This window comes from Crassostrea angulata, unplaced genomic scaffold, assembly GCF_025612915.1.
Source record: "Crassostrea angulata isolate pt1a10 unplaced genomic scaffold, ASM2561291v2 HiC_scaffold_191, whole genome shotgun sequence".
Classification (NCBI taxonomy): Eukaryota; Metazoa; Mollusca; class Bivalvia; order Ostreida; family Ostreidae; genus Magallana; species Magallana angulata.
In genome coordinates, this window is record NW_026441744.1 from 108,699 (window position 1) to 117,958 (window position 9,260).

The 9,260-nt window shown below is 34.5% G+C and overlaps 1 protein-coding gene across 1 annotated transcript in view; it reads right to left on the reverse strand.

The window, feature by feature from the left end:
• LOC128169727 (uncharacterized) overlaps positions 1–7,109 on the reverse strand; it is a 34,051-nt gene extending 26,942 nt beyond the window's left edge. Inside the window, exon 1 of the mRNA XM_052835817.1 lies at positions 6,991–7,109. The gene's annotated coding sequence lies outside the window, so the exon portion shown is untranslated. The remainder of the gene's footprint in view (positions 1–6,990) is intronic.
• Positions 7,110–9,260: the final 2,151 nt, after the last annotated feature.

Genomic DNA, 9,260 nt, shown 5'->3' on the forward strand with positions numbered 1-9,260 from the left:
ATGGTGCAACAAGCACACAGTTTGGAAGGTCAAAGGTGACATCTTTTGTTTCTGACTCCTTTTCGGCTTTATAACTCAAAAAGTTTTTAACCGATTGAAATGAAACTTTCAGAGATTGTGTGCAACTATTATGCCTCAAAAATTCCAAAGTTTCTTTGAAAACGTCACTTCAGTTTTTACGTTACGTCATTTATAAAATTTTAATAAAGTCATTTTGATGACTTCGATGTTTCATGAAAACGCTTTGAGATAGAGGCTTGGAATTTTCAATGGTAATAATTTTGTCGATTTACCACTGTAATAAGGCTGGAAATGAAAATCTGTCTCTTCTGGTCGAATCCGGAAGTGAATCAATTTTTCGAAAAATTGAATTTTTTTATCAAATCAAAAATGAACATGTGTTTTGTATAGCTTATTAAGCTGAATCTAACACTGAAAACCGTTTTAAAATTGGACGATGCATTACAGAGATATCGGGGTTTAAAAATTGATTTTTCCGGAAATTTTGATTCCGCATCCTTGGTTTAAAAAATAGCGAAATGTTTTAAAGTAATATTAACTCGTACCAAAAATAATTGTTAAGTCGTACTTGAACACATTCGGATTTTTTTTGTTAAGTCGTTCTTGAAATCAGAAAGGTTTTTGTTAAGTCGTACTTAAAATCATTCGGATTTTGTTATGTCGTACCAGGAACAATTAGATATTTTCATCTTAGTAACTCTTGTTATTGGTTCAAGAGCTTTGCTTCTTACAGGAACTTCCAGCTTTACTTCCGACATTAACGGAAGACCCACTCGTTGCTTTGCAACGAGCTTTGCTCTAGTTTTTTTATATAATTATGATAAAAACAAATAATTCATGGAATATGTTATTCACATGCATGCAGAGATATTAATTTAATCCTGTACGAAATCCGCCAAGTATTTGGGTCTCTGTCTTGTTCTTTTTCCTCTTGTTATATCCTGATTTGTTCTATCTGCAGAATTGGAGTCTGAACTAGCACTCTGATGATGCATCAGAATATCCGACGCATCATCCCTAGCATTGAAAAGGTTAATAAAATCAGAAACTTTATCTTCAGACTCCAAAGCTGCATTTAGAGATTCCTCACTTGTCTTTGATTCTTTGTCATTCTCATCAAAAATTTTATTTCTGATTCTTTTAACCCAGCCGGGATAATCCAGATCTTGACAAAGTTTGATGCGGTCATGATGTACAACAGTTTCTCTATTTCTCTTATCAATGATCTTAAATAAGACAGGTGATTTGACTTCAGTTACAATGTATGGACCCTTCCAAGGTGATCTTAGTTTTGAACTTTGACCCACTTTTGTAGCTGAATCTATTCTAAGAACAACATATCTCCAATATTATATGTATTTTGATACAATTTTGTGTCATAATAGCGTTTTTGTCTATTTTGAGCTTTGCCAATATTATCATGTGCAATTTGATGACATTCTGTTAAGTTTGTTCTTAGGTCCTGTACATACTCAGGAGCTTCTTTCTCTGGATTGTTTAAGTCACATGTACCTAAAATTAAATCTATAGGTTGGGTTGTCTCCCTTCCAAGGAACATAAAATTTGGTGTGAATTCAGTCTGTCTGTTTTCTGTTGCTCTAATGGCACCTGCAATCTGTTGCAAATGAAGATCCCATTCATGTTGTTTGTTCTTAAGATAGCGGATTGCTTGTAATACTGAACGATTATATCTTTCCACTTGACCATTAGATTGCGGGTGGTAGGGTGTTGTTCGCGTTTTAGCTATTTGTAACAGATGACAGTTTTTGCATAAGTACACCATCTACATTCTTTCCTTGACCTGAGTGAATTTCTGTGGGACAACCATACTTAGATATAAAATTATCAACCACAGCTTTTGCTATTGTTTCAGAATTTTGATTTGGTATTGGGACAATTTCTAACCATTTGGTAAATTGATCAATGATCATCAAGATATATTTGTTATCATTTTTCGTTACAGGTAAAGGCCCTAGTATATCAATGTGTACACGCTGCAGTGGATACCCTGCATGATACTGACCTAAAGCTGCCTTAGCTTTGATGTTTGGCTTTTTGTTTTTGTTACAAACACTACAATTCTGAACATAAAGTTTTGAATCTTGAGACATGCCATACCAAATTGCACATTGTTTTAATTTTTCATAAGTTTTGGTTTGACCTAAATGTCCTGCTGTTCTGTTGTCATGACATTGTTTTAAAATTTCAGGTTGCATCTTTTTCGGAACGACAAATAAATACCTTGTATGTATATGGTCTTCCCATAAATAGTACAGTACACCATTTTTTACCTGTAATTGTGATTCACATGCTCACAAATATCTAACACTGGGACTACTAAGAGATAACTCTTTCTGAGATGGTTTTATCCCAGACTCTAACCATGTCTTAATCTTGTAAAGATCATAATCTTTATCTTGTTCTTCAGCTAACTCCTCTGGAATAAACATATCTGACAAACCTAGAGGAATTGCATTCAAATTGTCAACTGATCTTATTGTCAAGGGAACAACATAATCTATGTCATTTTCAAAAGTAGACCATTGTTGTTTTGCTCGCTTACAAAAATGGCAACCACCACAAGGTAATTGATTTAACTCTACCCCAGGCTTATAGGCATTACAAAGGTTCAAATCATCTGGAATTCTCGACAGGGCATCAGCATTGCCATGATTTTTACCAGGCCGATGTTGTAAAATAATGTTATATTGAGACAATTCCTCAATCCAGCGTGCAAGTTGACCCTCAATGTTTTTGAAGTTCAAAAGCCAGATTAAACTATTGTGGTCAGTTCTTAAAATGAATGTATTTCCTAACAAAAAACGTCTGAATTGTCTTGTAAAGGTAATTATTGCTAGGAGTTCTTTTCTGGTGGTACAATATTTTCTCTGGGCTGGTGTCAACACTTTACTTGCAAAACATACAATTTGTTCTTTACCATTCTGAATTTGACATAATTCAGCACCAACTGAATTATCTGAGGCATCTGTATCTAAAACAAAAGTATCTTTTGAATTTGGATATGCTAATGTCAATGCCTCAATGATGCATTGTTTAATGATATCAAATGCAATCTGATTCTCATCTGACCATGTAAATTTTGACTTTTTAGATGTTTTCACTAGTTGATACAGGGTATGTGTAATTTCAGCATAACCTTTTACATGATTTCTATGGTAGTTTGCAAATCCAAGAAAAGACTCTAATTGTTTTGTATCTTTTGGTATTGGCCACTTCTTAATTATTTCAATACTTTCAGGATTGACTGATATACCATTTTGACTGACTAACTTCCCTAGAAATTTTATCTCTGTCTGATAAAGTTCACATTTCTGAGCTTTTAATTTCAAATTGAACTTTTCAAATCTAGAAATGACAGAAGACAGATTCCTAGTATGAGAAAGCATGTCCCTACCTAGAATAATGACATCATCTAAGTAAGCTAAGCACTCTTTCCATGTTAGACCTCTTAAAACTTCTTGAATAACTCTACTGAAAGTAGCTGGACTATTGCATAGTCCAAAAGGTAATCTAACATGTTCATATAAGCCATATTTGGTGGTAAATGCAGTTTTGTGTCTATCTCTTTCATCGACTAAAACTTGCCAACAACCAGAAGCCATATCCAGTGAACTGAAAAAGGTATTTCCCCCTAGTGTATCTATACAATCTTGTATATTTGGAATGGGGAATGCATCTTTTGTTGTTACTTTATTGAGGGCCCTGTAATCAATACAAAATCTCATTTTCCCATCTTTTTTTCTCACTAATACAGGGGGAGATGCCCATTCTGAAATTGAGGGTTGAATAATGCCTTTTTCAAGCATTTGATCGATGTAACTCTTTTCTTCATTTTCAAAACCCATTGGTGTTCTACGAAGCTTTTGTTTGATAGGTCTTCCTTCGTCAGTGTTAATTTAATGTGTTATCTCCCCATTAAATAGCCCTAAATCAAAATCGTCTTTCGCAAAAACATGTTGGAATCTATTTAACAAAGAGAAAACTTCATGATGATCTTTCTTATCTAGATTTGTAATTGATCTCTCATATAAATCTTGCATGTGCATAGGTAACTGAGATGTTAAATTGTCTGAGGATGGGTTTTTAGCAGATGTATCTACCTCAATTTTATTGAGAGAAAATTCTTCTTCATCTTCCATAGAGATTAACTCATTTATTTCCATACCAAAACCTACATTCTTACCCTTTTTGAATGTTATGAATCTATCTGTAGGGTTTCGAAAAGAAATTTTTGTTTGTCCCGCACTAATTACAGAATTGGGTGGTAATAACCCATCTGAAATATTTTTGTCTGTCTCAACACAAAGTAAATCTTTGAAGGGTTTGTCAATCTGAACGGGTATAAATTTAACTGATTGTGGTGGTATAACAGTTCTTTTCTGCAATGAAACTCTATATATCTCAACATCATTCTTTGAACCCTCTGTTTTGATTTTGGTAATAGGTATTAATGCTTTATCTACTGTCAGAGTAAAGTTTTCCAAATTGATGATGCAATTGTGAGCTCTCAAAAAATCTAAACCAAGTAATAAAGAATCTGCTATTTCTCCCACTACAACATCCCATCTTTGTTCTGTAGGCCCTATTCTTAACTTGACCTGTTCTGCTATTTTGCCATTAATGATGTTATTTTTTCCTGCTCCTTTTAGTATGATATCTTTCTGAAGTAGGGGCTTTGGTTTTAAACTCTCAAAAAGTTCATAATTCATGACAGTTACTTGGGCAGCAGTATCTATAACAGCATTGATTGTTTTGTTGTTTACAATACAGGGAACATAGAGAGTGTTTTTCAATTTGTTTTTGTTCCTGTAAAGTTCTTTTTCTATGGTTTTAAATTTTACTTTAGGAGGAGGCCTATCTGATGTATCTGAGTAGGTTGAAGAATGGCCTACATCTCCAACCGATTGAAATTTAAAGGCTTTGTCTGAGGTGACGGTGACCTATTCTTAGACTGAAATGGTAAACTACTACTTTTACTGATAGGGCATTCTCTCGCAAAGTGCCCTTCTTGGTCACACTTAAAACAAGCTTGTTTTCTAGGACTGCTAGAAGGAGATCTAAACATTCTTGTATTTTCTCTACTGTTTGATCTAGACCTGTTTGTTCTAAGAATTTGAAGAATATCATGAATATTGTTTTTCATTTCCCGATTATCTTCTTCAATTCTTTTGACCCTTGATTCTAATTTGGAGAGTCTTGTCTGATCTGTGAATTGATTTGATGTTTGTTTTGTATTGTAAACAGCCATAACTTTGCTTATGTTTTCATCATCATCCTCACTCTCACTTTCAGAACTCTCAAACTTTACCCTTCTTGTCTCAGACTTTCTCACACCTAGTATTAATTTTTGGTTTGTGACTGCAGTTTTCATGTATTGTGTTGCCATATCTAGTGTAAGTGGGTTCTTGTCCATGGCAATGAGGGCAGCTTGTTTGTTGTAACAACCTCTCAAGAACGCATCTATGGCCACGGTTTGGCGGCAGTCTTCTGGTGTGTCTGGGTATCCATCAGTGGTCATCTCTAGAACTTTGTCTGCAAACTCTTCAACTGTCTCCTCAGAACCTTGTTTGACATCTTGCAGTTGTCGTCTGATAATGTGGGGAAGGTCTTTTTTCCCAAACCGTTCATCAAGCTTTGCACTCAGCTTTTTGAAACTTTTCTGGTCTGAAATTGGTCTAGAGCTGAAATATTTCAAAGCTTTGTCTCCGAGGCATTCAATCAATTTGTCCAGCTTTTGTTCTTCGGACCATTTATACCGGGATGAAATGTGGTTGAACTGTGTGAAGAAAGGTTTCCAGTCATTTTTTCCCTCAAATGTTGACATCTTTGGTGGACTAGGACCCTTTGACTGAAGCGTATCTGCAAATCCAGTTGGGTTTGTTGATGATTTCCAATACACCCCATGTGGTGTCAGCTTGTCGACTTCCCTGTTGATCTTTTCATCTTCGAGTTGTTTTAGCTTATTTTCTATCTGTTGCATTTTGTTTATCCACTTACTGTCTTGGTCAACTAGTCTTTGTTTCATGAGTGCAAGTTCATCGTCCTTAACAGTCATTGTTTTACTAATTGTCTTTTCATAATGAGATTTTGTGTTTTCTAATTCTGTTTGAAATTTTTGTTGTAATTTATTCAGTCGTTCTTCATGTTCTAATGTCAAAGTCTTTTCTAAAGAATCTAATTGTTTTTGTCTAGCAGTAATGTCTTTTTCAGATTGTGCAATTTAAATGTCCCTTCTTTCTATGTCTTTTGCTTGTCTGAGAATTTCTGCTTGTAACTTAGATACTTGACTTGACAGATCTTCAACATTCAAGTGTGTTTTTTCTTGTTGTTTCACTCTCTCTCTGAAAACAATCACACCCTTACTCACAAGGGGATCCCAGATTGTGTTTGGAAGTGTTGACATTGTTTTTAGGTCTTCTTATGACAAAGAGCCCCTCTCATCTCTCAACTTAACAATAGCCCCAGCCCTTTTTTCTCCAATGTTTGGAATTGATTTTAATTCTGCCAAATTGGCATTGTTTATGTCTACAGGGTTTGAACTACTAGCCATCTTAATTTATTAATGAACACCAATAAAGACAGAAGAAATAGACGTACTGTTGACTTCTCTATCAGAAAATCCGACAGAAAAATCTCGAGTGAATTTTGTTTTTAAATTTGTTATCAGAAAATCCGACAACAAAATATGTAATTTGTAAGAAGAAGATACGAAATGAAAGAAAACCCCAAATGACATAAATCAAAACAAATATTTTAATTGATAACACCTTACGAATTCACAAAGAAAAAATATTTGGCGCGAAATCCAAATACACAAATTACACTTCACCGATCGAATAATCCTGCCGACAACGCCAATGTTGTGAAGTGATGTTAGTAATTGGATTTATTTATTGGTTAGTATTAAACGTGACAAGTGGTGAGGGGTAACTTAAAGTTACTACCCACCTGAGTTGTGTCTTGAATAGCCTAGCCGACCGGGGGACGTCTTTACTATTTCAGGTTCTGTTCACAACTGAGGAATAATCAATCAGCTGATCGGAATGCCGAACCCGATCTTAATTACATATACTACAATATTGATATTGTGTATTTTATGCTTGCTTTATCTTGTTAAATTGGGATATTTGCAAATTGTTGGTGTCCGAAATTTGTGTCTTGGCATCAAAGGAAACTTAAAGTTAGAATTTAAATAAATTAAAGGTATCTCCAAGATATTGTATAATGTTAATCCCTAAATTATGGGTGGGTAGATATAAAATGATTTAATGAATTCCTAAGTTTAATGGGATGGCAGTACAAATATTATGAATAATTATAAGCATTAAGACCCTTTTAAACTTCTTTAACCCGTTCTTTATCTGAAAGTTCTTTATCCCCCAAACCGTTTGGAAGTCCCGTTTAGGTCTCGATCCTCCCACTTTATATATTGCTTAAACCTACATGTATATAAAACAAAATTATTAATTTCACAATAATGTTTCATAAGTAAAATATTAAAACTGCATGGTCCGATTATATATCAAATTTTGTGTACGCTTTAAATGATGGTTTTGCTTAGTGTGTGTATAATAATAGACCTTGCAGTAGTTTTCACGGTCAATTAAGCAAAAAATCAATGAAAATATTATGTTCAATATTTTGTAACAAAACAAACAACATAAAAGGGTATTTTGTTATTTCGCTTCATGTTAAAATTCGCACCTGACGACGAGACTGATATGGTTGTGTTACGACTTTGACATCGCTATAAATAAAGGTCATAATGTTTAGGCATATTAAAAATAAACCCGTGTACATTTTGTTTGCTAATATGTCTGAGGTTTGCTTTGTTTACAATCAATGCATAGCACGCAGATTGGATAAACCTAATCATTCAGGGGACGATATCAAATGGTTCTCTTTTCTAAACATTCCCATGATGCATTTTGGTTTGTTTTTTCGCTTGCCCAAAAAGAAGTTATTGAATATTTCTAAATTTGAAAAGAGGCCGATTCTGCTGATGTAAATAAGAGAAAGCACATAACTTAAATAATTGGATTGTATGGAAAACTATCTGATACTGTTATAACAACAACAGAAAACGACAGCTTTAACAATTGATAAATAAAATAGATCATTGTCATTGATTCCCAGAATTAATGATTAGAGACATATCTTGCTCTGCCGTGACAGATCTGCCCATGTGCTGAACCCAACTGACTGTGCAAACAGCTGAGCCCGCTATTTATTGGCATCGGGATCGATATTTGTATCGCCATGTTAACATGTTAACATGCAAATACCTGCCATAGTTGGAGCAATACAGTTTACAACAGAGAATTTAATCACGCAAAAAAACGCTGTAGCAAGAAAATAACATGTATCATTCGTATAACCAATTCTTTATTGGAAATAGTGACTGGAAAACATAAAGTTAACTTTACATTACGATGAACATGGGAAGACACAACTGACCAGTAATGCTGTCGAAGAAATTCGGGATGGTTTCCCACCGATATTTCTGACAATAGGTTTAGTCTAAATTTTAAGCAAAACCTTTCAGGTACTTCAGATTTACATTTGTCGTATGTCCTTTAGATTAACACTTGTTTTGGACGGAATAGCGCAATCTGCAATTCGTTCATTATCAATGCATCGAGTTTCCACATTGGACACGTTTTCACATCCTTGAGCTATTTCGCCAAAGGACAGGTAATAGCTTCCAATAACAACCCAAGTAGATCTTCTCTACTAAGTTAGAAATTACGCCCTTCACTTTGCTTTTTTCTCCTTCCTTCGATAATACACAATCTGTGCAGTTAAAACTATATTGAGAATACTGGCTTGAACGAAAGTGAGAATCATGATTTTGTCCATCGTAAGGAGAAGGGAGGAGGTAAATCTCCCGAAGCTCTGAAACATACTGAGGAAGGTGGAGGCGGCGGATAGCTGACCCGTGCCATGGTTTCTGTAGTTTGTGTAAATCTGCATAACCTACAAAATAAACACGTGCGTAAGTCAGTATTGTGGGAGAATAAGATACAGTACATGATTCAACAACTCCTACAAAAGACAAATATTGATCTACAATTATATAAAGGTATAATCAATAATTTTCATTATCAAAATAAGAAGAATAACTTTTTAAAAACTGCAATTTCGCGCGTACCATCAAATTTGTTATTCACAGAGTAAAAGGTGGATGATTTATACAACCTTCATTGGTCTTAGACATG